At 57.6% G+C, this 27209-nt stretch overlaps 1 protein-coding gene across 3 annotated transcripts in view; it reads right to left on the bottom strand.

Annotated features, from left to right (window-relative positions):
• RBFOX3 (RNA binding fox-1 homolog 3) overlaps window positions 1-27209 on the bottom strand; it is a 427350-nt gene that overhangs the window by 100436 nt on the left and 299705 nt on the right. For 2 of the 3 annotated variants that reach the window (XM_058704181.1, XM_058704178.1), the window contains one exon: window positions 24286-24325. The exons of the other annotated variant lie outside the window; for it this stretch is intronic. The gene's annotated coding sequence lies outside the window, so the exon portion shown is untranslated. The remainder of the gene's footprint in view (window positions 1-24285; window positions 24326-27209) is intronic. 3 annotated transcript variants of the gene reach the window in all.

Here is a 27209-nt window from a genome sequence, read left to right as displayed (position 1 = left end):
CGCCCGTGGGAGGTGGCGTGGCCGCTGTGCCTGGGCTTGGTGTCTCCCCTCCATTCTTATCCCGTCTCCGTCCTGCAGCTCCGGGGAAAGCCTTGTTTCTGCAGAAAATCTGCTCTAACCTCTGCCAGTGCAGACGTAACCACGCGGGCACAGCGGAGCCCAGGCGCTGCCTGGCAGGCGAGGGTCCCCATCTGTAGGCCCTGCGCTGCGGCTCTCGAGACAGGACTCGGGCCCAGCACCACGGCTCCGGTCCCTTCCGCCGGCCTGAGTGCTGCCACACATCCTCATCAGCCCAGCCGACAGCAAGCAGGGGTGAGCCTCAGGCTCAGTGGCGTCCAGGGGCTGGGGGCAGCGAGAAGGGTAAGAGACAGAGGCACTGGCTTCCTTTCCATTGGGGTCTCCAACCACCGCCTGACTTCCCTTTCTGGGCAATTTCCAGCTTCTGGCTGGTTCCTCCTCGTGGTGTCTTTGTCCAAAAAAACAGTCAGCCATTGGCCTTCTCGTGGAATGTCAATCCCGGGCGAGCAGAATCGAGTAGCCTCGAGGGAGGGATGCCCCTTCCTGGTGCCTGAGCGAGAGCCGTCCATGGCCACGTCCCCACATTTGGGCTTGCTCGTCTCCCTTTGCTCCTGCCGGCCACCAGGTGAGACATCACCCTGCGTCCTGCCTCAGGCTGCTGTCTGCACAGTCTTTCCCTTCTTCTTTGCCCAGGCCACCCGGCTACGGGTGTCCCTCCTGCAGGGACCACTCTGTGACACCGCTCCCCCCACCAGGGCTGGGGGATGTCCTCGCTCTGCGTTTGCACATCACACCTGTGAGCACAGGGACTCGCTCCACTCGTGTGTCCCACACAAGTGTCCACACCGCACCTGCTCCGTAAGTGTATGCCAGAGGAGGTGGCCAGAGGTGTTGTGTGCTGGGCTCACACTGCCCATAAAAGGACAGCATTTCCATGGTGCAAGGGGGGTGCTGTAATGGGACAGACGGATGTAGCTCTTCCTCCCCCGACAGAAAATGGACAGACAGACGTGGCTCCCCCCTGGCAGCTAAGGGGACAGACGGACGTGCCCCCCCCCACCCCCCTGCAGCAAACGGGCAGATGGACGTGACTCCCACCAGCAGCAAATGGGACAGACGGACGCGGCTCCCCCCAGAGCACGTGGGGCTGGGGGCTTCGAGGGAGATTCTTCTCCTGTTCATTTTTATTTATTTTCTCCTATTTCTTTTCAGAGTTAGACCCTCCCGACTGCTTCATCTTAACCCCACCGCCTCCATTTCTCTGTGGCCTCGTCTGAGCTTTATCTCTGCGTAATTACAATTTTTACCGAGTTGGAATCAGGTGTCCTACTTTTTCACTTAATGATATTTCAAAGACACCTTCCCTGTATCGAGTCTTCCCGTGTGCCAGGTGTAAAGGCCGCATAACATCCCATCGAGCGGTTGCTGCGTAATTCGCTTAACTATTACCTGACTGCCGGACAGGTAGGATCCAGCCGGTGGGGCTGCTTCCGCTGCTATAAATATCCTGGCACTTCAAGCTTTCTTCCTCCTTTGAGTTATTTCCCGAGGACATGGTCCCGGGAGTGGGATTACGGAGTCAAAGGGTCGGCTGTTCTGGTTACATGATGCCAGGCTACCTTTCAGGAAGCAGGGCCGAGGTAGGTGATGCGTGAACGTCCACCTGCCGCCCCATCACCTGCATCCCGTGCCCCGCTGGGGGTGTGCAGGGATGGACAAGGGCTGCAGCACACAGCCTGGGCTTCCGGACACTGACTTTTGGAGGTTGTCCGGCCCTTCCCCAGGCCTTCGACCAGCCCACACGCCTAATGTGCACATTAGGAGCAGGGCTCAGAGGGCTCGGTGACAGGCAGCTGCGGGAAGGAGGTTTCCCGGCAGGTGGAGCCGTGCGCGCAAGGGGGTCGTATGGTCCCCCGTGGGGGCTGTGGGCGTCAGGCGTGGGGGAGGGACGGGGCCGCACCAAGACGCTCACCCCAGCAAGTCGCAGCCCCGCTCTGACCCCACCATTTTCCGGCCGCATTTCCCTGCTCGCCCTCCGGAGCCGCGAGTGGGATGCTCCACATCCCGGCTGCTGACGGGCGACTGCGGAGGAAGACGAGCGGAAGGCCCTTCATCCCAACTTCTTTCCGTAATTAAGTTTTGAAATCGCAGCTAGCAGGACCCGGGTTTCGGCCAAGCAGATGCATCGGCTCCAGGGGAACGCTGGCGTGCGGCCCGGAGGAGGGGGCATCGTGGCCAGTCAGCGGCTCAGGAGAACCCCTGCGCAGCACCCAGACAGCAGGTGCCGTGTTCCTGGGGTCAGATCCCCGGGGCGGGATGGGGGGGGGGGCTTCAGCCACAGACACCCCGAAATGAGAGTCCTCAGACTTCCGGCAGGGCTGTGCCTTGGCCACTCCCCAGTTCTGACTCCCTGCTGCCCATATGTACTTCCCACTCTTGGGTGCGGCGTCTCAAAATGCCTTCGCCAGAACCAGGGGCGGCTCAGATAGCCAGGCTTGCCTCGAAAATACTTCACGGTGCTTGCCTTGTGCTCTGTGAAACCCTGACATCCACTCATTCCCCTGCTCAGCACCCCACGTAGGGTGTCCACGTTGTAGCAAGCTCACGGCTGGGCGTGGGGAGGCTGGACCGGAGGGGGGGGGAGGGGAGGGGGGCTGGTGCCCTGCGGCCTTCAGAGACAACCAGCCAGCATCCCTCCCGGCTTGAGTTCTGTTGCATTTGGGGAACTGACAGACACCCAGGGGCATGGCCTCACCTGAAGATCCTTAACCACACCGGGGACGGGATGGCAGAAAAATGGCCCCGGGGTGGAGGGCCCGGGGTCTCTGTTCTCCATTCTCCAAAACTTTCAAGGCCCCGGGCTCCCTGAAGATGCGCATGGGGGTCCTCTGGCGCCTGACTGAGGTTTGCCACCAGCCTCTCTCCTCGTATCCTCCAGCTGAGGGGTCTACACCCCAGGAGGCCCTGCCCGCTCCCCACTCTTCCCCGCTGAGCCCACCCTGGGCGCTCCTCCCTTCTCCCCTGCAGCCTGGCTTCTGCTCCCAATTCTTCCTTCCTGGTGACCCCTGCTTTGTCACCCTCCTTTTGGAAGCCAGGTCCTGCCTCCTGCCTGCAGCCGCCCTAGCTCCCTGACCCACACTTGCCCACTCAACTCCCCGTTCCTCATTAGCTGCAGAGATTAGATCTCAGAGAACCTGCTTCTTTCAGCAGAAAATCCAGACACCCTCCTCCTCAGCCCTGCAGAGCGTGGTCCCTGCTTCCCTCCTCTTTGCTTCCATTATGGTCCCTGCTTCCCTCCTCTTTGGGAGCCACAAGTATCTCCAACAGTCCCCAGTTCTCAGTTGAGGAGGCTGGGAAGGGTGTGGATGGGACAGGGGTAGCAACAGGAGAAGGTCCCCTTGCCCCCCGCTCCCTGCCACTTGCTTGGGACCTGGATGTGGACGTCACCTCAGCCTGGATCCGGACAGCATCCCCTTCTCCTGTGACCAGACTGGGGCTGGGGGGTGGCCGGGGCAGGTGGGGTGCATCTCCCTGCCTGTATCTCCCAGGAAGGGGAAGGATGTGGGGAGGGGAGCAAGCCCAAAGGCCACCAGACTCAACCGCACCAGGCACCTTTGTCTCCACCCGTCAGTTTGGTCCTTTCCCAAGAGCATCAAGTCCCAAACCGTTTACCTGCAACTCTTCCCAGGGCCCTGCGTGTAGCCACTGCCCAAGTGGGCAGGACGAAATGACGGCAGAAGACAAGGGCTGGGCCCTCCCCAGGACCCTGCGGCCAGCGGGCTTGCCTGTGATTGGGGTCCGCTCCCCTCCCTCCATGGTTTACGCGTGTCCTTGCTGTTTTGTGAGGTTCCAGACTCCTTCCGCCACGGGGGCGCTGAGGTTTCATTACAGCCACCTCGCACCCAGGAGACCGCGTCAACAGGCAACTGGTGTTGCCGACAGGTGCTCATGGGCTAGAAGATCCCCCCTCCTGCCTTCCACCCCAGCAACAGCGGGAACATTTGTCGCCGTGGGCAGAAGGACTGCTGGGGTGTCACAATCAGACTTTGTAGCAGCAACCCGCCCCCTCCCCGTCCCGCCACTGCAGGCCTGGGGGCCCCCCTCCGCCCACCTGTCTGCAACTGGCACTCACTGCCTGGGATCGGGAACCGTGGACGAGGGGGCATCTTCCACGTGGGCGCTGCCTGCCTCGCAAGGCACAGTCCACGAATGCCACGGCAACCTGACCCATTTCTGCTCCTGTAAGTGGTGCCAGGGGCCGCTAGACGGACGGACGCGTGTCCTCTAGGCACAACGCCAGAGTCGGCCTGCGAGCCCCCCTCCGTCCCCGCACACCAGAGGCCGGCAGAGAACTGAAATCGAGGGACTGCGTCTCCTCTCTGATGGTCTAAGACGGAGCTCCCTCGGGGGCTCCTCACCAGAGCTCTCCTGACCGGGCCTGGGCCCTGCCAGAGCCGCCTCTCGGGCGATGCAGGGGGCCCGTCTCCTACCGTATTCTCGCTCACCACTGGAACACGCCCGCACAGTTGTTGCTGGCGTGAACGAACACTTTGCTTAATGGTTTCAATAAAGCCAGACATGGTCCTTGTCGGTGGCTCATCCAGGAGCGCCCATATCCCCTCATTAATTAGACAAGACCCTGCAGGTCCGGGCGACGCTGGGGCTGCCGGCCTTGACGAAATGAACGAAAGGTGGCTCAGTCTTGACAAAAGGGGTTCGGACCCAGAGAATGTTGCTGTGGCCTCGCTGGTCAGAAGGAGGGGCGGGGAGGGGAAGGGACCCAGAGGCCCACGAACACCCTGGGGGCGGGGGTGGGCAGAGCAGGGACGGCACCTGCTTCTGCCCGGGAGGTGCCGAAGCCAGGTCGGCTCAGGTTCTCAGACTCCCGGGGGTGCTCATCCCGAGCCACCCAGAAGAGAGGAGGCCAGAGACCCAGGGGCCCCCAGATCCCAGGCCTCAGGAAAGGAAGACACTAAATCCTCATTATAAGGCTTTTTAAATGCACAGACAGGATATTAGCGCTTAAACAGCTTGTATTACTCCAGGGCAAACTTTAAAAAACATAATATTTATAGAAAACCTCATTCAGCTCGCCCTGTTTGCTCTTTATTTCTCCCGCAATTACTGCTAATTTGGAGACTTTCGCTTTGGCGTCTCTGCCTGTTGCCAGTCAATTATGAAGCCACCCACTGGCCTCCCCACCCCCAGCCTCCCCTGCTACCCAACCCGAGGCTGGGACATCCCTCTTCCCCAGGTCCCTGCTCCTCCTCCTCCTCCTCCAGGACAGCGGCCAATGCCACGCCCCCACCCGGGTGCTCACACACCCTGGGCCAGCGCCTCCCTAGGCCATCTGTCTGCCCCTCCGTCTGTCTGTCCGAGGAGCCTGCTTGCCTGAGGTCTGGCAGCTCCCAGCCGCTGAGGTTCCTGGACCCTAACCTTGCACGCAGCTGCTTCTGGGCCCCTTGGAGCCGGGCCCGGCAACGGTGGGAGGAGAGGCTGGCGGCTGGCTCGCCGCAAGCTTGGGCCGCAGCCCCGTCAACCACCAAGTCACTCTGAACCTCTGGCCCCAGACCTGTGACCTACGCAGGAGGCTCTGGAAAGTACCCCCGCTCAACCTCAGCTGCGGAAGGCACCCTGCTCCTCAGACACAGGTCACCACCAACTTCCCCCTTCCTCCCTCGCCCCTTACGTCTTTTCCCCATCTGTCCGTCCATCCGTCCGTCCTCTTTTTATCTACTCATCATCCATCCATCCATTCATCTGTCCTCTACCCATTCAGCATCCGTTCACAAGTGTTTGCCGAGCTCGTCCTTTGCCAGGGCTCGGCGAGAACAGCAGTGCAGACACATCATCTGCCCACACGGAGCTCCCAGTCTGGGGGTGCCAAGCATAAGAGAGGATCGAAGGTCAGGGCTTAGGGTGGACAGCGCGGGTCCCACTGGGTGCACAGGGTGGGACAGCAGACGTGGACTGGGAAGGGGTAGGAGGGGAGACGCCACAGGAGCACATGCCCCGAGGCAGGCAGGCGAGCGCAGGAAGGCTTCTGGGGACAGACTGGGAGAACTGGTTGCTGCCAGTTCTGAGCTGAACTGGTTGAAGCCAGTTCCGGGCTCTGCCACGGGCAGCTAAGGGACACTGGGCACGCTGGTCAGCCTGAGCTTCCTCCTTACACGTCCTGAAGGGTGTGGGGGACCCAGGCCACCAGCAGCACAGGCCCGACAGCCGGTGTGGACTTCGTCCCACAGCAGTGAGGCCAGAGGGAGCTTTGGGGGTAAGGAAGAGACGTGGCCTGGAGCAGAGCCCAGGTGGGTGAGAACAACAGAATGTCTCGCTGTCCTGGGGCCGCCCCGTGCCTTCTCCCTCTGTGACGCGCACAAAACACGTGGCCTGTCTCTTGATTCTTATCCGACCTGCACAGTGACATCGGGACCTATTCCCCGGACGGGCCACCTGGAGCTCAGAGAGGTTTGGTGAGTCCCTGAAGTCACACAGCTGCTTAGCAGCAACACCGGATCCCAGGTCAGGCCAGTGGTGCCTCCACTCCAGCCCCCTCTGTCTGCCCCCTCGGTGGCAGCCCGACTCCAGTTGGAGTCCCCACTCAGATGCCCAAAGGCAGAGAGATGCCCCCAAAGCAGGCAGTGGGCCTCTCTCACAGAGCGGTGGTGAACTACACGGGTGGAGCCCCCCATGGCCAGGCTGGAAGGGCCAGGAATGGCGGGTCCCTTCTGCTCCCAACCCCTGCTTTACCGCAGCCAGGCCCCCGGCCCCGGCTCATCATTAGCTCCCTTCCCGACGAACTGTGGGCTGCAACTTTGTCAACTTCAAACTGGGCGCAACAATACTTCCAATGTCCTCTTGAAACACTGTGTGCAGAGCATGGGAAGCCACGGGGTCAGCTGGTGACCCTCAGGTCAAGGCCAGCTGGGGACGGAAGGTTGGACGGGTCTTCAGAGGACCCTCTGTGGCCAGGCCCCACCCTGCCCCTTGGAAGGGGCCTTCTAGCCCCTTCATTCTAGCGCACAAAGCTTCCAGAGCCCTGGACAAGTGGCAGTCATGCTGTGTGCGCTAGAAAGGGCTGAGCAAGACCCAGTCAGGGTCCTGGAGGGGCAGCTGGGGGAGGGGAGACGGCACAGTATATGGGTAATGATGACACCCTTAGATCAGTGCATGGGGGGTGCAGAGGAAGGAACACCACCTCGCGGTGGGGGTGGTCATGGAAGGCTTCCTAGAGGTGGTGACCTCAGCTCCCTGGCGTGCTGACATGCTTCAGCCCCTCATGTCTCCCTCCAAGCAGGCTGACCCTGAAGGGAAGGGAGAAACCGGCTGATGGGGGGCAGGATGCGGCGGGTGCTTGAGGAGGAACATGGCTGGGGAGGGGAGCAGCTCCGCCTGGCTGGACCACAGGGGTCCTGGCAAGGTGAAGGAGCTGTGGGAGCTGAGGCTGGGACTAAGCAGTCCAGATGGGAAAGAACTTTGTGCTCCAGGCTAAGAAAGTTAGACCTGACCTTCTGGGGCACGAGGGCATGACACGGGCGGGGGCTGGGCCCGGGGCAGTGGGGAAGGGGGCCGAGTGAAATGGCAGAGCCCACAGGGCTGGCCTGTGCAGGGAGTGGGGGTCGCTAAGAGTTAGTCACGGAGACTTCGGTGGGTGCGGACCCTCCTGTGATCCGTAGGACGAAGAAGGAAAAGCAGAAATGAGCATCTTCGATGCATCGAGTGTGCGGAGCATGTGAATGGCAGGGAATGTGTGGGGGCTGGGGCTGGGGGGTGCGGACTCAGGACTTGGGGGTTTGGGTGCCGTATCGCAAACTGGGGTGGGTGGCATGGCTCGGGGAGGCGGATCCACAACAGGAGATTCAGAGAAGGGTCCTGCCTGTCGCAACCCATTCTCTCTACGGCGTCAGACCCCTGCCTGGAAGTGAAGTCTGGCCTGGGAAGATGAGATGGGGCGGGGGGGGGGGGGGGGGGAGGGGGGGCTCTCCCGGTCAGGCTCCACCCCTGTCCCAAAATAGCCTCAAAGATTCAGGAAGGGAACACTCTCGCACGTCCCCAGGGCCTGCCAGAGAGTGTGGGCAAAAAACAGACTGTGTGGGCAGAGGGAGGGCGTCCTGGGAGGCAGGACCCCCGAGGAGCCGGCAGAGTGCCCGCTCTGCCCGCCACCCCGCCACCCGGGAGCATCACCCACCCTTGCCAGGCTCTGAAGGGACTCCCTGCCCACAGGAGGGACCGGGGGCCAGCTCACATATGCCAGGCTGGTGCTGCTGAGGGCCAAGATGCAGAGACAAATCTGTTCTGCCTGCAAGTTCAGGGACAGTGTCCCTTGGGTGGCGCTCCCTGAGGCCGGCCTTGAAGAAGGAGGGGGGGTTTGCAGAACAGACAAAAGCCTGGGGACTCGTGGGTGGGAAAGTCAGGGCGCTTTCAGCAGAACCAGCGGCCTTTGCAAAGGATGCAGCCACGGAGCCTCTGGGCTCACCCTGGCCCCAATTCTGCCTGGAGCGGGAATGGGGTCTGTAGGACTCAGCAGAGCTTGACCACAGCTGTCCTGACCCCCAGTGGCCGCTGCTTCCCTCCCCTGTGGCTGCCTGGCCTCTTTTGCGGACTCCCTGCCCGACCTCCGGTCCTGCCGCCCAGAGTGAGCCCCACGGCCCCTGTTCCCAGTTCAGTCCCACCCAGTGAGGTCCCCTGGACCCTTGAGAGCTTCCCTGGGGAGTTGGGGATGGGCTGTAGCCCGGGAGGAGGAAGCTGCTGGACAGGCTGAGCAGCCTGGAAGAAAGGCCGAGATGCGGGGAAGCTCACAGCCTGGGAAGTGCTCAGTCTGGAGCCACTGGGCTGGGCCCAGGGGAAAATTTCTCCCTCAGGAGGAAAGCACACAGTTCACAGACATTTCCAGACCACGTCCATGGGAGCCTGGAGGCCAGAGAGCATGTGAAAAATATTCTGGTGCACGCATGCATGTACGTGCGCGTGTATACACCAGGCCTCTCCTCCCAGTTCAGCCCCACTTAACTGGAAGGATGTGTTTCTCCTTGCCCTGCAGTGGGGGCCCTTCCTGCCTTGCCTCCCCACGGACCCTTTCCTAGGGCTGGCTGAGACCCCCGCTCTGATCTCTGCCACGGACGGTCATTTCCTTCGCCAAGAGGTGCATGGCCAGCCAAGGGGGGAGGGAGTGGGTGTGCTGGGTTGGGGGAGCTTCCTGGGTTTCCTGGCTCAGAGCCCTGGGGTGTTGGCTGAGGGCTCACGTTTATTTCCCCACCGTTCTTTCCAAGAACCAGTTCCCCAGTTGATTTTATAGCTCAGAGAGAAGGGGACGGAGGCAGGAGCCCAGAAGATGCGGGGCTGGGTGTGCGTGGTCTTGGGAACCACCTGAAGTTTGTGCTGGGGACCCGCTTTCCCCCCAGGGCCGGGCTGGGAGGTGGGGAGAGGGGGACAGACAGTGCACCCCATGCAGGGGGTTCAGAGTCTCCGCCCAGCTCCCCCCACCCCGCCCCCTGCACTCCACAGGCAGCACTTGGCGGTCACCCCTGAGCCCAGCACTCCCCGGCTGGGCACTGGGGAGAGGCGCGGAGGGGTCCCTTCAGGCGCCGCCGGGAGGTGGGGGGAGGCTCTGTGCGCTTCTCAGCATCTCAGCCCCAGGTCTGTCGGAGCCGAGAAGACAACCCAGCGGGACACGCTTGGTACATACCCAGAAATACATCATTTCGGACCCCTGACTCCAAAGCAGGCAGGCTGGCGGAGGCGGGAGGAGGCCCACCGGGTGGCGGAGGCTGCATCCGGTCCGCTCCCGGCACACTCAGTCCAGCGGGCACTTGCCGCGGGGTTAAGAAGTGCCGTTCTCCTCTCTGCCTCCCTGTCGCTGTGCTGGCCGCCAGTCCTCTCCCCCCGCCTCCTCCCCTAGTTTATTTCTCCGGGTGTTCAGCTCCTTGCGGGCCCTGGCGTCCGTCCGGGTGGAGCGCCCCTGCAGGGGCCCCGGGAGGCTCCCTGGGCGGGGGGGGGGGGGGGGGGCGCAAGCTCCCCCAGCCTAACAACTGGATCCCCGAAGGGGGACCTTTCCTGAGGTTGGACAAGTTGAGTGGGGGGCGGAAGGGGAGGGCCGACGTCGGGAGAGGGGAAAGCGCAGCTGTTAGTGTCGTCGGGAGGTCCCTCTCGGCTTCAGAGGGTGACAAGATGGGAGCTGGCAGGGACAGAGAGGGGAGGCCTGCCCCACCCCCAGCCCCAAGTCTGGGAGGGGGCGGGGAGGGGGGAGGGGGGAGGGGGGAGAACGGCTTCCGCTGCACACACGGCCGGCCTCCCCACCCCCCGGCGGCGTGCAGAGATGAGGCCAGCCTGGTGGAGTGGTGTGTTGGAGCAGGGGTGCTGGGGGGGGGGGGCCGCCCCCACGTGCGGTGCCCACATCTGTCCCGCCTGTTTTCCACGCTGCCTTCCCCGTTCACCCTTATGCTGCCGGCCTAGAGGCCTCGGAATCCAGCCCCCTGGGATCCCTGCTCCGCTGTCCATCACTTCAGGCCAGTGCCGTCTGTGGGCCACAGGCCACCTAGGGACCTGGGCCTCTCCACCCAGGCCGCCGCCCCCTCTTTGAAGGACAGAAAGGAGGAGGAAAAGGAAGCCAATCAATCTTGCTAACAGTTCTTAAGGTCTCTTCCAATTAGGGAAACTGAGGCCTAGAAGCTGCGTACGGGGACGGGGCTCCGACGCACTGGAGAGTGATACCAGCTGGGCGAGGGTTGGTGGCCGGGAGAGGGACATGTGTGCTGGTGCCTTCGGGCCAGGAGAGGACAAGACCCACCCGACGGCTCAGCACTTCTGCCCGCAGGGTGGCTTTTGGCCCGGGCATGTCAGAAGCAGCGCCTCCCGCTCCGCGAAGGCCAGCTTTGGGAAGGTGGGGGGCACGGGGAGGTTCGTGACTGGCTGGCCTCAGTGGGGACCACCCCACCCGTGGCCCATCACCCCCACCCCCAGAAGGCCTGGCTGAGCGGGAGGAGGGCTGGACGGGGAAGGAAGAGGAGGAGTTTGGTGGCCGCGAGCCTCTGGCCCAGCACCCTGGCTACCGACCGAGGCCCAGCCTATGGCTCCCCGGCTGGGTGAGCCTGGGGGGGGCGCCAGGTTGGAGAGAATGGCATCAGACTTTAGGCTCCTGGGATTGGCAGGATGCTGGGCACGGGGAAGGGGCCGGGGCTGTGTGTTTGCACTCTTTGTTTCCAGAACCCTTCGCAAGCGGCAAACACCGGGGGCCGGGAACGGAGTCAGAGGAGAGCAGGTTCCCCGGGGACCCGCTGCCTGATCTGCAGCAGGTCTAACGGTCTTCCCAGGCCCCCGGGGGCGCGCCAGCGCTTAGGAGCCGGCCCAAGCCAAGCACAGGGCCTGGCCAGAGGGCCCAGAGGCCCAAGGGCCAGCAAACCCGGCTCTGTTACTTCCAGCTCAGCTCTGAGCTAAGCCAGGGTGACGGCACCATCCCTGCTCCCAGGCTGTGTCAAAGATCAGAGGAGATTGACCAAATGATCGACAGTCAAATGACACGCAAAAAAAGCACGCTTGCACCACTGGAGGGCGAGCGACCCAGGAGCAAGACACCGGAGGCGAACGGGTCCCCTTGCCTCCCTGTGGCTTGAGGAAGGTCTGGCCCCCTCTGCTTTTCAAAAGGCCAGAGCTCCAGCGACAGTGAGTGAGCAGTGCCCACACCCACCCCGCGTCCCCGGGCCTCCTTCTCCAGGTCCTGGCCGAGGCAGATGAACAGCCACGCCCTGTGGACACAGCTCCGGGCTGCCACCTGGTCGCATTTCCTCTGGGTGTGTCCAGAGAGGCCTGTGGAGCTGGGCTTTGGGCTCAGAAAGCTCCCAGAGACCACACTGCCCACCGCAGACGGTCTCGAGCCCCTGTCCTTACTTTCCATGGCATCCGGCCCGCCCACGTGGCCTCGTCATTGAGTTTGGACTTGCTGTCTCTGCCCTGCGCACACGGGCGGCTCCTGGAGGTCAGGGGGGCTCTGCCACACCTGTCTAGCCAGGCCAGCTGGCGAGGAGCTGGGCACACAGCAGGTGCCCCTGAAAGGGGGCTGAGGGCACAGAACTTGAAGAATTTCAAGGCTGCGCTGCCTTCAGCGGGGGTGGGGGGGGGGGACCTCCTCGTGGAGAGACAGCAGCGGTCACCTCTCCTGTCCGGGTCTCCCAGCCAGTGTCCGAGGGAGAGTTTGGGGCTCCAGTGTTGGACCACACCTCTGGGGAGCGAGTGGGGAAGCCGGTCCCTGTAAGCGCTTTGACCGCTCGCCCTTTCTCGCATGCTGGTCCACCCCGGGGAGCCTGACCGTGCTGACAGCGGCTTCCCCGAACAAGCCACGTGTCTCCTGGCATCCTCCGAACCCTGGGGCGGCCACACCATCGCCCTTTCTGGAAAGTGGCTCAGACGGCGACATCTCACAAACAGGGCCTGTTGCTGAGTTAGCCTCCAGGATGCCTGCCGTAAAAGCCCACACCCGTGTGCATACGCGGAAACGGGGGAGCCATGTGCACACAAGGAGCTGCGGGCACAGGTGCGCGTGCACACCCCCCCCCCCCCAGTGCACGGGTGGGTCCCTCTCTGCACACACGCGTGTGTATACTGTGCACGCACAGCCACGCCTCCACGCCAACCCTTCCCCATAAACGTACATCAGAGTGCCGCCCCCGCCCCCGCCCCCGCCCCCCGCAGGCCACTTCCACACATGCCCTGGAGGCGTTCAGCTGGTCAGCTGCTGGGGGACGTCTCTGGGCCCCGCACGGAGACGTGGCTCCGCACCTGGGCTGGGCAGTCACATCTGCCACAAACTCAATCCACGGCCCTCCAGGCGGGCGGCATGGACACAGCATCCTCCGGTCGGAAGGCCAGCCACTGGGAGTCAATGATGGGGGAAGGGCGAGGGGAGGGGCTGGGAGCAGCTCCCCCCACCCGGGGGCCCAGGCAGGGGATGCTAAGGGCCGCCGCGAATCTCCGGACCGTGGGCACATTCCAAGCTCTGCGGCTCTGCGGCAGTGCCCCTCCAGCACGGCAATAAAGCCAACGACACTTTCAATAATTCAGCAGGGAAGGGAAAACCCACCTCAGCATTGGGAGGGCGGGGGCGAGAGGAGCTGAGCAGGCGGCGGGGGCGGGGCGGAGGGGGGACAGCAGAAGGAAGCAGGGAGGGCAGGTTTGACCTCAGCCTCCCTCCCGCCTGCCGGCCCTCTCTCTGTGTCCTCCCTGAAAGGGGGGCTTCCCACACAGTGACACGTGCTGGCCACTGAGCACCGCCTCTGGTGAAGGGCTGTCCCCTCCCGACACAGAAACGCCTCTGCAGGCCCCTGAGGATGAGGAGGGAACGGAGGTGGGCCACCCATCACTGCCTGGCTGTCTTCCCTGGAAAGCTGTCCTTCATGCAGCCCCCCGAGATCTGCCCCCCAGGACTGGTCTCATGGACCTTAGTGGGTCTGAGGCCCCCCTTGTCTTCTGCAGGACGGCCCTCAGATATCTGAGGCACACCAGCTGGCTGCCCCAACTCTCCTCCTCTGAGCAAACAGCTCTCACCCCTACGGGATGTCCCTTGAACGGTCCCCTGTGGCTCACGGCAGCCACCTCCAAGGGGAACCCGACATTCCACGGAGCCTCCAGCCGACCAACTCGGTCCTCCGGGAACGTGCCTCTTCTCATGCAATCCCAACAAAACGGGCTTCTGAGAGCAGCCGTTGATGCTTAGGGTGACCACACCCTCCAGTGAGCCCAGGACACTCCTGGTTCACACCATGTTAGTCATGCCCTCAGTTTGGATGCTAAGTTATTGGTCACTGTCCTGAATGCGTCCCCCTGCAAAGTTATCTAAAGTCGTATGTTGAACGTCACCTCTCTGCGTGGTGGTGTTTGGGGGGGTGTTTGGGGGGTGATTACAGTTGGATGAGTCACAAGAGAGCTTGCTTCCTGCCTCAGCTGCCCGCCACGTGAGGGTACGATGGTCTGCAGTTTGGCAGATGCCTTCACGGGACCTGACTGCACCAGTCCTGGGGTCTCAGACTCCAGCCTCTGGAGCCGTGTTTCAGGCCACCCGGTCTGCGGTAGTCCGAGCGGACTGGACAGTCCTCTTAATTATACCGAACTCACCATCAGTTAAAACCCCTAAGTCTCCTTCCTCTTATACTCATCTGTTTAGTAGTTTTGGACCCAAGAGCAAGATTTTACACTAATTCTTTAAAAACATTTTTTTTAATGTTTATTTATCTTTGAGAGGACAGTGCGTGAGCAGGGGAAGGGCAGAGAGAGAGAGAGAGAGACAGAGAGAGAGAGAGAGAAAGGGAGAGAGCAAGTGGGGGAGGGGCAGAGAGAGAGAGAGAGAGAGAGACAGACAGACAGACAGACAGAAAGACAGAGGGAGACACAGAATCCGAAGCAGGCTCCAGGTTCTGAGCTGTCAGCACAGAGCCCGATGCGGGGCTGGAACTCGTGAACCGCAAGCTCATGACCTGAGCTAAAGTTGGACGTGTAACTGACTGAGCCACTCAGCCGCCCTTTACATTGATGATTAAACGTAGTTAAATTTCCTCTCTGCTCCCAGCCAGTAGACCAGGCAAACTGTTACTTATTCCTCTCAGCTTCAGATTAAGTAGAACCTGGTCATCATGCCGATCACATGCTTAAGTGAATCACTGATAAAAATCATCACTAGGGTGGGGCTGAGAACACAGCCCGGTGGCCCACCTCTAGGGACATCTCAGGAGCCAGCATTCTTCGGAGGTAGTCATTCAGACAATCCTGAGAGCACCCAACCAACCATACTGTTATCCTGTCCTTGATTAGAAGAGGGGATGGTCAGGCTGGACCTAAGTGGGGAAGTGATCCTTAGTGCAATCTGGAGGAGGAGTCGAGGAAAAGAGCCCCGAGGCTCTCCTAGGAGAGGGAGTACAGGCTAAGGCTCAGTCATAGGATGTGCCTGGCTCTTCAGAGAACGGGCAAGGTGGCCCGGGAGCTGGAGTCATGAGAACGAGGGGAAGCAGTAGGAGAGGTGGTCAGAGGAGTGATGGGGCCAGATCACATGAGGTCTTACACGGGAGGGTATTGTGAAGACTTGGCCTTTCTCCAAGAGAACTGGGAGCCGTTGGAGGATGTGAGCGCTGGGGGAGGGGCACAGTCCAACTTAGACTTTAAAAGCACCCCCATCACCCCTAGTAGTACATTCTTCAAAAAGACGGGGAGGACCTGGTGTCTAAGGAGGAATATTCGAGATCCTCCAGCCATCCTGAAGATTTCTTTAGAGCCAGTGCCCTCTGAGGAGCAGGGATGACTTCTTGGCCTGACGGGCAGCCCTCTCTTCTCCTCCCAACCTTGACTGAGAGAACATGTGCTGTGTCTCTGACGACACCAGGCACAAACTGACAGGCTGCTGGGGCGGGAGGGCCCCGGGTCTGGCGTCACTGGGACCTGGGCTCCCGTTCCAGCTCTGCTGACTCACTGTGTGGCTTTGAGCAGGTTACTAAACCTCTCTGAGCCTCAGTTTCCTTTCTGGCAAAGTGAGGATAACCGCATTCACCCTTCTGGATGGTGATGGGGCTGAAGAATCACCAGGGGAAAGGGCCTGGTGCCTAGGGGTGTTTGACACACGGCCACCATTCTAGACCCAATTACGGGGATTTGCAGGCCTGTGAATGACGGGAAAGCAGGTGTGACACTGGGGAGGGGGAGGAGAGTGAACACATTCGCCGTGACACCGGAGAAGGAAAACTCAGACTCCACCAGGGTGCTCGGGGGGCCCTGGGACCCGGCCGGCCTGGGGGACCCTACTGGGCATCCTGGGCGGTGACCTCGCGGCCTCGCTCTGTTCCCGCCCTCGCTCCTCCGTCCGCCCCCCCTGCTCCCTCTCCCTCCAGCTCGTCTGCAAGTGCCAGCGAGCTGGCAGGCTGGACACCTGACAAAGGAGCCGTGGAGATTTCTCGGTTCTGGCACAGACCGCCAGCCCTGTGTGCCGAGGGCCGGCAGAGGAATAACGAAGTCCTGAGAGACGGAGGCTGCAGGCCGAACAGCAGAGCAAGGGAACATCCACAGACGCGAGGTGGGCCTCCGCTTTTTCGTGGTTTTCCCTTTGTTCCCACAGACCTGCCGGACGCGGCCCCGGCGATGTCAGAAACCAAGGAGGCTCCCCCGGAGGAAGCGACCATTTGACGGAGTATCGGTCTGATAGGTTCAGCGTATCCCTGGCACCTAGCACGGTGCCTGGCGCGCAGTAGGTGCTCACGGCACCTGCGCTGACCGGGTCACTGGTGCTGCACTGGGCCTGTCCCTTCACGGGAAGATCAGGTGTGGGAGTGGGGCCCTGCCCGTCGTCTGCCGGCTGGGGTGCGAGGGGGAGGGTGGCGAGGAGAGGTGACCTAATCACAAATGAGTACTTATTATTACGTAAATTCGTAACTTTTCAGAAAAACCATTCCTAAACTGCTTAAAGCAAATGTGAGGTCCATGCGGACTGCAGGGTCTGCTGTCCACCTGCAGCAGTGGGAGGCAGGAGCCCCCGTGGGCCGTGGGGTGGGTCAGAGGACAGAAGCAAAGTGCCAGCAAGATCCTGAGCAGCTGGAGGGATGCAGGGGGTGGTCCCGGTGCCCAGGTGAGGGCGGGAGGACCCAGAGGCAGAGGGAGGAGTGGCCAGGTCCTCTGTGCTGATTTCTCCCCCCCAGCCACGTCCCCGAGGCCAGGGAGGTCCCAAATCACAACCATCGCATCGTTAGCGACCTCTCCTCTGCTGAGGGGCGAACAGACACAGACGCTGATTTTAGCCATCAGTAGGAATAAAATCCGCCTTCTTTTCAGACCACCCCCACGGAGACCACCTGTCCTCCTGTCAGTCGCCGTGAGGGCCGACAGGATCAAAAGGCATCGGTGTGGGCAGCCAGGCCGGCCTTCCCTCCATCAAAGGCACACGTCCAAGTGGCTGGACTTGCACGGGCCTCTCCCATCACGGCTTCTGTCTTAGGAGGATCATGCCGAGGCCTCCCCTCTCTCCCCTGGAGAGCCCTCTGTGCGTCCCCGGGCATGTGTCTTGGGCACAGCCGTCCACCCTGGAGCAGGTGGGGCGGCTGTGAAGTCAGAGAGAGAGAGATGTGTGTCTTGCTCTCTGCACCGTGACCTGCCTCTCGCTCCCTGAAACCGGATGATAAATTACTCTGCCCAAGCGGAACACGCCCGGACAAGCCTCCTTTCCAACTGTAATTAACACCCTGGGGAAAACACAGACTCGGGGTTTTCATACTTCTGCACAAACACGCGCGAGTACACAGGCTCTTCTCTCTGTCACCCTACCCGATCCCCTCTCAAATATTTAGTGTCCTGCCTCTTTTGCGGGTAGCACAAAAGCACCCAGCTGGATACATCCTGAAAGTCAAGGGAGGCATCGGGGACCCTTTTCAGTCCCTGTGACACAGGACTTGGGAATTTTCTGGCACGCGGTTCTCCTGTTGCTCATGCAATGCAGCTTTGGCCTTAGCGGAGTCAGAAACGGCCGTGGGTTTGGGTGAACGCTTTGTGGTCAACATTTTTGGGCATCTCCCCCTGCCCTTTTCTTTCCATCGTACAGCCTAACTGATGCACTAGTCCAAACACACATGTGCGCGCATATCAGAGAGCTCCGAGCATCCGATACTCCCAAAAAAGCTCTGTAATGAGTGAGGAGCTTTGTAGTCCCATGAAACTAGAGAGCCAACCACCCTGACAATGAGAATGCTTTCTCGAAGGAGAGGAGAGCCCTCATGGGCCGGAGATAGGGGGTGGGGGGTGGAGTCTGTGTCCCATGCTGGTCAGTTGGCTCCTTTGGCACGACAAGTGGAGGCACCTGTGACGGAAGCTCAGACACTCAGTTTAAGAAACCCACACTCTTACTGGGAACCTCAACTTTGCTCAAGGAAAATTCTCAGCATGAAACGAAGCCTGGAGAGTCGGGGCTGTGGTCTTGCCTCAGCCATTGCAGCCTGAGCCTGGGCAGATCATTTGCCCGTCCTCGGCCTCAGTTTCCCCATCCATAAGATGGACCCTGCTGGGAGGGTCAAACGGGATAACACGTGTCGGATGTGCTGACAGCAGTCTGAGGCCCTTAAAGGCCGGAAAGTGCCGTGCACAGATAAAGAACGTGGCTCTGTCCACACCCAGGTTGGCAGAGGGTGGGTGAGGGGACTGGGATTCAGAAGAATGAATAGCCTGGGCCTCGGATGGGTCCTCCTCCCTTCTCTTGTTAGGGCAAAGAGGACTCTGTCCCCAGTGCTCTGTGGCACGCTTCCTTGGAGAGGCGGCGGGGCTGCTGGGAGGCACTGGTCCCCTCCTCTCCGGGTTTCTGACCTCCCCTACCACCGAGGTTTTGAGAGCCTTGGAGGCATTGTCCCCCCTCCCTTATTCTTTACCATCAAAGCGTTCCGGAAAAGAGGCTCCACGAAGAGCACTCTGCAACCATCTTTCAAGAGCTATGCTCCTACTGCTGCGGATTCCTCTGCACTGAGGAGAAGGAGGCCAATCTCAAGACAAACGGAACAACAGCGCTGGTCTGTATGCTCGGACCACGTGTTCCCACGAGCCTCCAACCAGGGCTGGCTGAGGAGGGAAATGGGGATGAGGGCCGGCAACGGACCTGTGTGTCCCTGGGGCTGCCTGCACGTGTGTGCGCATGGGCGTCTCCAGACCACGTGTGACAGGATCTGAGTTCAGACAGGAGAAAGTTTCCACTTCCAGTCAAGATGGAGGAACGGGGACTGAATTACTCTCCCACCCGGCACAGTGGCAAACAGCTCAGGAACGGTTTTCAAGACACAGGACCACGCACTGTCCTGTCCATCAGCAAGGACAGTGATCCCTGAGAGGCGGGAAACCAGTGAGGGGAGCCCCCCATGGCTCACTGTGTGCAGAACTTCTAGGCTAAGACTCAGGGACCACAAGTGGAGCCCGGTGGGCTCCCTGAGCTGAGGAGTCAGGGCTGAGAGTCCAGGGACACCAACATGGCAGGAGTTGCAAAACAGAGGGCTGGAGAGCGGGGAACTGGACAGAGGGAGACCCTGGAGAAACAGAGAGGGTCCCCGTGAGTGTCCAGCCGAGTACTGATCATCCCGTGCATTTGAAGAAAAGCCCTGAGGCTGAGGAAAGAACCACATGAACGGTTAGGGGAAACCGTGCTCAGCATGCACACGGGGCCAGGAAACGTGTGTGTCCCCACCAGCCTCACTGGAGCCCTTCACGGTTCATGGAACAACGAGTAGAACGCTCAGACGACCTTGCCTTGGCAGTGGGATCACTTGATGGGGACTAACCATGCCTCGGGCCCATCCAGCAAACCTTAGCAGTAAGATCTGAGAGGAAGGGATCAAACTGCTTCTGAGTAATTTAACTGCATCCCAGAATAAAATTCGAGGATATTTATAGGAATAGAAGTAGCTAGCACCCCGCAAGGTAGAATTTACAATGTCCAGCATCCAGTCAAAGATTACCAGGCACACGGGAAATGAGGAGAAAAAAAATCAATCATTCGAAACTGACCTGGAACTGACACATATGTTGGAATTAGCAGACAAGGGCGTTAAAGCAATTATAAGTATATTCCATGTGTTCCAGAAAGTAAGTAGAGACATGTAAGATATTGGAAAATGTGCAAATTCAACCTGTAGAATATGAACTACAACATCTGATGTGAAAAAAAAAATACACCGGATGAAATTAATGGCAGATTAAACACTGCAGGAGAAAATGTTAGAAGGCGCCAGGGAAACAGGACACATTCTGTACAGAGGAACAAAGACGAAAATGACAGCAGGCTTTGAGACCACGGGAGCTGTGAAGGCCCTGAACCTTTGCAGCACTGAAAGAAAAAGCACCTGTCAACCCAGACCTCTGCACCCTGCAAAAATGTCTTCCAAAATGAAGTTGAAATAAAGACTTTTTCAGATACACAAACACTGAAAGAATTTACCACCGGCAGGTTGGTGCTGTCTGTAAGAAATACTGAAGGGAGTCCTTCGGAGAGAAGGGAAATGACACTAGATGGAAATATGGATCCACACAAAGGAATGGAGACCACCAGAAATGGTAGCTATATGGATAAACGCAGGAGAGCTTTTTTCTTATCACTTAAATCTCTTTAAAATACTACTTACTGTCTAAACAAAGAAATACAAATAGCATTATGTTGTAAGGCTTATAACATATGTATATAAGGCCAGGATGGAGAAATGGAAGTATGCTTGTACTGTATGTCAAGTGGGTTAACAATCATTTGAAGGTAGGTGGGAACCAGCTTACAAAACTCATAAACTCTAAAGCAACCATCAATATAACAAAACAAAGAGCAATAACTAATAGGTCAGTAATGGAAATAAAATGGAACACAATCATTTTAAAAACTCTGTTCAAAAGACAGCAAACAAAAAAGGAAAAAGGAAATAAAGAAAAATAGGAAAACAGGGGTGCCTGGGTGGCTCGGTCAGTTAAATTTCCTACTTCAGCTCAGGTCACGATCTCACAGTTCATGAGTTCAAGCCCCGCATCGGGCTCCATGCTAATGGGGAGGGGACTGCTTGGGATTCGCGCGCTCTCTCTCTCTCTCTCTCTCTCTCTCTCTCTGTGCCCCTTCCTCACTCTCTCTCCCCCTCTCAAAACAAATAAATGAACTTAAAAAATAGTGAGTGATAGACTTGTTTCGAGTTTGGAAATCTAATTCATCTGATTCACAAACTGAAAAAGCACCTATCATTTCAACAGACACAAGAAAAGAGTTTAAGAAAACTCAACATCCTTTCTTAATAAAAACCGATAAAAACTCTCAGCACGCTGGCGACAGACGAGGAATGAAAGGGAACCTATGAAAAACCTACAGCTAACATGACAATTAGTAGAAGAATTACTTTCCCTTTACTATCGGGAACAAAACAAGGCTGTACTCTCATGACACTTCTGTTCAACGGTGTGCTAGAGGTTCTAGCTGGTGGAGCAAAAAGCAACGGCAACGAGTAAAGACATCAGGATCGGAGAGGGAAAAGTAAACTTGTCTTTATCAATGGATCATCTGTATCAACGTGATCGTCTGCAGAAAATATGATGATATCCACAAAAAAGTTACCAGAACTCGCAGGTAAGTTCAATAAAGGTGTGGAACTCAAGATCAACATACACACAGTTTTAAAAAATGACCATACACTAGCAACAGTCAGAAATTGAAGGAAAAATACCATTTAAAGTAGCCATAAAAAATATGAGATACTTAGGGTAAGTTCGACAAAAGTTGTGCAAGACCCGCCGGCTGAAAAGTACAAACCACTGTTGAGAGAAGTTAAAGAAGTCTTAAATCAATGGGGGGGCATAACTTGTTGATGAGGCAGAAGACTCCATATGGTTAAGATGTTAATGATCCCGCCCCCCTCCCCGGCCAGCCAAGTGATCTATAGATTCAATGCCATCCCTATGGAAATTTAAGGGGCCTAGAGTAGCCAATACAACTTTGAAAAACAAGAACAAAGTTGGAGGGTTAACATCACCTGATTTCAAGATTTATTATAAAGTTATGATAGTCATGACGGTGTGCAATGGCACCAAGACAGACTACATATAGATCAAAGGGATCAGGTCCATATGACAACAGATTTTTGACAAGGTTGCAAAGGCAATTCAAAGGAGAAAGGATAGTCTTTTAATAAGTAATATTGAAATCAATGCACAGCTTCAGTTCAGAAAAATGAACCTCAACCCATACCTTGTACCACATGCAGGAAGGAACTCAAGATAAACCAGAAACCTAAACATAAAATCTAACACCTACAAAATGTCTAAAGAAAGTACAGGAGAAGAAAATCTTTGTGACCCAGGGTCAGGCTAAGCTTTCTCAGATACAACATTGTAAGTATGATCGTAAGAACAAATGGATAGAGTGGAATTTATCAAAATTTAAAACGCCAGCTCTTCCAAAGACACTGTTACGTGAGTAGAAAGATCAGTTAGGAGGAAATGCCTGCACAGCATGCATCTGGAAGGGACTTGTATTCAGTATATATAAAGAACTCCCCACATGCAACAGTACAGAGACAAATACCCAATTTAAAAAAACAGGCAAAGGTTGGAAAAGACACTTCACTGAGGATGATGGACGTCAACCAACCACATGGAAAGATGTCCAGCATCACTCATCAGCAGGGAAATGCAAACGAAACCACGATGAGACACCACCCCGATGCCCATCATAATGGCGAAAATTACCACAGCCAACGGCACCAGGTGTTGGAGAGGATGTAGAGGAATCGACAAGTGTTGGAGAGATGGGTGTAATTCCCGCACGTGGCTGGCAGGCAGGCGAAATGGTACAACCACTTGGGAAAAACACTTTGACGTTTCCTTAAAAAGTGAAACACAGGCTCACCATGAACTCTAGTCATTTCGCTTGTGGGTGTTCTACCCGAGAGAAAAGAAGGCATGTGTCTCACAAACACCTGTACGGGAATAATGTGTAATAACCAAAAAGCTTGGTGTCTTTCCAGGGGTGAACGGAGAAAACACGCTGTAGTGAACTCGCAGCGTGGAACACCGCTCGGCAACAAAAAGGCATCAGCTATTCGCACACACCATGACCTGGGGGAGTCTCAGAATACTTATTCTGACAATAAGAAGGAGCACATACGGTACGATTTTATCTGTCTAGAACGTAGGGAATACACACCGTTCTAGAGCGACGGGACTCACGCAGATCAGTGTTTGCCGGGAAAGGGGACTGGAGAGCACGGAGGGAGAGACAAAAGATACATCCTTCGAAGGAGACTGATGGATACGTCCAGTATCTTGATTGTAATGATGACGTCAGGGGTACAAACAGGTGTCAGAACTTAATCAAATTGCACACTCTAACACGCGTAGTCGACTGTGCGCGCAGACCTGGGTAAAGCTGTTCAAAAAACAAACGTGCGAAAACCTGAGCTTACGAGGCAGACAAATCGCCGCGTCACCCTTGGGAGGGGGATTCCTTGACCTACACACAGATTCACCTGAGGACTCCTTTGGTTGTTTCCCTGTAAAGTAAGACTCGGTTTACAAAATGGCACGTCCAGGAGGCTCTGCCTTGCGAGGGGGAGACCTCGCCGATAAGAGCACGAGGCCCACGCCGGCACACTTTCTTCGTCTCCCCCCAGTCGAACTGCATCGGATGCTGACGGACAGCCCCCGGCCCCTCCCAGGGGACCCTGTCATGCACGGGAACAGGAGCCCTGAGCTCTGCCTCACTGTCCCCGTCCCACCAGTGAGCGGGGCCAGGACTGCCCTTTCCACGAACCCGGGTGGCCCTGCGGTGACCGGCTTCTAGGACACAGCCCCCTGGCCATTTGGACAGTGCCCACTTTTGAGGCCAGCGTGTACTTGGGGGTAAAAACAATACAAAAGAGATCACCAAAAGGAGTTTCCGGTGTTTGGCTCAGGCGGACATCAGACCCTGCCACCCAACAGCTTTGCTTTGCCTTTTGGATCTGCGGAAAACGCTGGGCTATCTTGGGCCCAAGGCCTGAGACCCAGGAGCACTGCCCCCAACCCCGAGGAAGCCAGCGGGGAGCCCAGGGTTACAAACACATGGCGCACCTGCACTCTCTAATCTGTTCACAACAGATAATACATCACAGCTACGATAGAATTTTCTGCAAAGTCAAATTCTGCAAGCGAATCTTCGAAGGAGATCGGCTGCAGGCGGGTGATGGAGGTTTGGCTGCAAGGAGTGCGCAGACCGAGGGCTGGGGTCATGGACCGGGGATTGGGGTCAGGAGGGTCCGGTCCCCCCCCCACGAGGGTCACTTCTGGGACCTGAGCCGATTCTGCGGCCCCCTCCCCGAGAAGACTGGGCCATGTGGGGACATGCAGCACCCCAGGCTCCGAAGGCCAGGGGAACGCGCATCTGTGCCCCAAGTACCTGGGGTCGGGGGTGGGGGCAGAGCAAAGGAGCGGGGAGGAGGGACTGTTTCTCTGGCTGGTGACAGTTGCTAAGCAATGTCACCCATAAACACACTCCTGTCCCCTCATTTCCCTTCTGGCTCCTCTGGTCCCCACACCTGCCTTCCCAACACAACTCGGGCTGGCGCTTTGGGGGACAAGAGAGGACACGCCATCGAGTGCGAAGCAAGCCAAACTCTCCATTCTCTGTCCCCTCCCCAGCCCCCTCCCTCCAGTGAGCAGGGAGCCCCGGAAACCCCTGGCATTCTTCAGCAGCAGCACCCAAGACGTTCAACATGCTCACATCTGTCAAAAACTATTCAGGAAAAAAAAAGAAAAAAAAGAAAGTCTTTATACCTTTTATTCAGCCAATTTTTCCCGAGGCACTGTGGGCTCTCTAAGAAAAGAAAAAGAGAGAGGAGAGAGAATTACAATCAATGTCGCCACCGCGCATCTGGCTGCTGGCTGCTATTTGCTCACTGACTAGTCAAGTCTGGAGGAGGGAGCGCTGCCTCCCCGGGAGCCGAGGAGACCTGCCCCAGGAGAAGCCCCTGTGCCGCGTGCACCTGCAGCGTGGCCGGGAGCCCACGTCTGGTTTAACGAAGACAACGGAAAACAGAACGCCGTGGGCCTGGGGTCCACATTTTCCTAACCCGTCTTCTGCGTAACTCTGGGGACACTCTCGTGCGTTTTCTCTCTCTCTTCCGCTCGCCCCGAACTCTGAGTTTCCCTTTCCTCTTCTTCCCCCCACCCCGCCCCAGCACCTGGTTCTGAGGTTACCTGCACACAGAGACTTTGCCGACTGATGGAGGTATTTAATCCCAAACCGGGACCTCCCTCCCCCGCCCCCGGTCACTCTGCATGGATCTCTTCCCACCTCTGATGTCACTCATGGCGGGTAGATCTATTTTCATATCAGTCAAAGTAGGAAGGGAAGTAGGAGCATTCTAAATCCCACAAACACACGATTTCAGCAGTGACTACACGTTGTGTGGAATTGTGCGATGTTTCCAGGAGCTTCCATCAGCAGAGGTGGCCCAGCCAGACTAGCAGGGGCCATGTATTTACTCATTTTACGGTCCGGGGCCTGGGGCCAGAGAGACCAAGGCACTTGCCTAAAGTCATAAAGCTGAGCCTGGGGGCCTGGGGACCGCACAAGTGTGTCTGAACCCCTAATCCTGCCTTCAGAGATTAGAAACGAGGGGTGTGCTGCTTTGGATGCTGTGTCTCCCTCTCTCTCTGCCCCTCCCCTGCTTGTGCTCTGTCTCTCTCTCTCTCTCTCTCAAAAATGAATAAATATTTAAAAAATTGGCAAAAAAAATAGAAATGAGGGTGTGCGTGTGTCCACTATGTGCTTCTTCTGGACATAAATTTTCCTTATTTATATCAATAAAGTTTCAGAGTTTTTTTTAAAAGATTTTCATTCTTTTTTTTTTTTTTTTTTTTTATTTATTTATTTTTGGGACAGAGAGAGACAGAGCATGAACGGGGGAGGGGCAGAGAGAGAGGGAGACACAGAATCGGAAACAGGCTCCAGGCTCCGAGCCATCAGCCCAGAGCCTGACGCGGGGCTCGAACTCACGGACCGCGAGATCGTGACCTGGCTGAAGTCGGACGCTTAACCGACTGCGCCACCCAGGCGCCCCTAATTTCTATGTTTTTAATGTTTATTTACTTTTGAGAGAGAGAGAGAGAGAGAAAGAGAGAGAGAGAGACCGAGCATGAGCAGGGAGGGGCAGAGAGAGAGGGAGACACAGAATCCGAAACAGTGTCCAGGCTCCGAGCTGTCAGCACAGAGCCTGACGTGGGGCTCGAACCCACAAACTGTGAGATCATGACCTGAGCCGAAGTCGGATGCTTAACCGACTGAGCCACCCAGGCACCCCCCCCTCCACCCCGCGTCTTAACCATTTTTTTTAATGTTTATTTATTTCTGAGGCAGACAGAGACAGAGCATGAACAGGGGAGGGTCAGAGAGAGGGAGACACAGAATCTGAAACAGGCTCCAGGCTCTGTGCTGACAGCACAGAGCCCGACGTGGGGCTCGAACCCACGGACCGTGAGATCATGATCTGAGCCGAAGTCGGACGCTCAACCGACTGAACCACCCAGGTGCCCCAATGTTTATTTGCTTTTGAGAGAGATAGAGAGCGAGCAGGGGAGGGGCAGAGAGAGAGGGAGACACAGAATTGGAAGCAGGCTCCAGGCTCTGAGCTGCCAGCACAGAGCCCCACATGGGGCTCGAACTCATGAACTGTGAGATCACGACCTGAGCCAAAGTCGGACGCTCAACTGACTGAGCCACCCAGGCGCCCCAGTGCACATCTTTTTAAATTGTGGCAAAATACTGTAAAATTTATCATTTTAACCATTGTACAGTGTACAAGCCAGTGGCATTAGGTACAGTCACATGGTTGTGCAACCAGTATCTGGTTCTAGAACTTTCTGTCACCCTGAAAGGAAACTGTATACTCATTAAACAGTCCCTCCCCCCTTCCCTTCTCCCCTGTGTGTGTGTGTTTTAAACTTATCATAAACCAGAAAAAAAAAAAAAAAAGCAAGCGAAAAGCTTCTAGAATCCAAAGGCACCCAGACGGGGCCTCTTTCTTGAGATGGAAAAAGTCACTGTCGTTTACCATCGTCAACATGGTCCTGAAGAGCAAATACAGACAACTGTAGCCTCGCTCAGCCCTCGTAACCCTAAGGAGCGTGCACTGTTCTATCCTCCCTTTTCACAAGAGGAAATGCGCGAATGGGCAAAGCAGCGGCACCCCCAGTAACCAGGATGGCTGGTTTCCTGGGGGGCAGGGTCCCACTGCCCACACTCCCTCTCACCCGCTAGAGGAAGGTGCCCTTCTCAGCGGGCAGTGAACACTTAGCTGCACAGAGCCCGCAGGACATGCTGTTGGAGCTGGTGACGGTCACCACGGCTGCGTTTCGTGGGCGGTCTCCCCCCGCCCCCCCCCCCCCCCCCAGGGCCCCCGGCCTCAGCAGACAGGGCTGTGGGCCAAGGTGGGGCTCACACGGTGGGGAAACGGGCGTTGAGGCGGCCCGGCCGCAGCCTGGTTGCTGATTGGCGCGTTCCCTCTCCGGCACGGTGGCAAAAGCCACTTCTGGCACGTTTGCACACGCGGCTCACAGAGGGACTCTGAGGAGGGGCAGGCGTGATCGGAAGGCCCCGCCAGACGAAGGCGTCATTACAAAATGAGACGGACTGAATCAATCCACTCGCATCAACCGCTGCCTTCAGTTGATTTGGGGGTTTTCTTATTGTTGACTTT

Source organism: Neofelis nebulosa, chromosome 16 (genome assembly GCF_028018385.1).
Source record: "Neofelis nebulosa isolate mNeoNeb1 chromosome 16, mNeoNeb1.pri, whole genome shotgun sequence".
In the NCBI taxonomy this organism is placed as follows: domain Eukaryota; kingdom Metazoa; phylum Chordata; class Mammalia; order Carnivora; family Felidae; genus Neofelis; species Neofelis nebulosa.
This window is presented reverse-complemented; position numbering and strand designations above follow the sequence as displayed.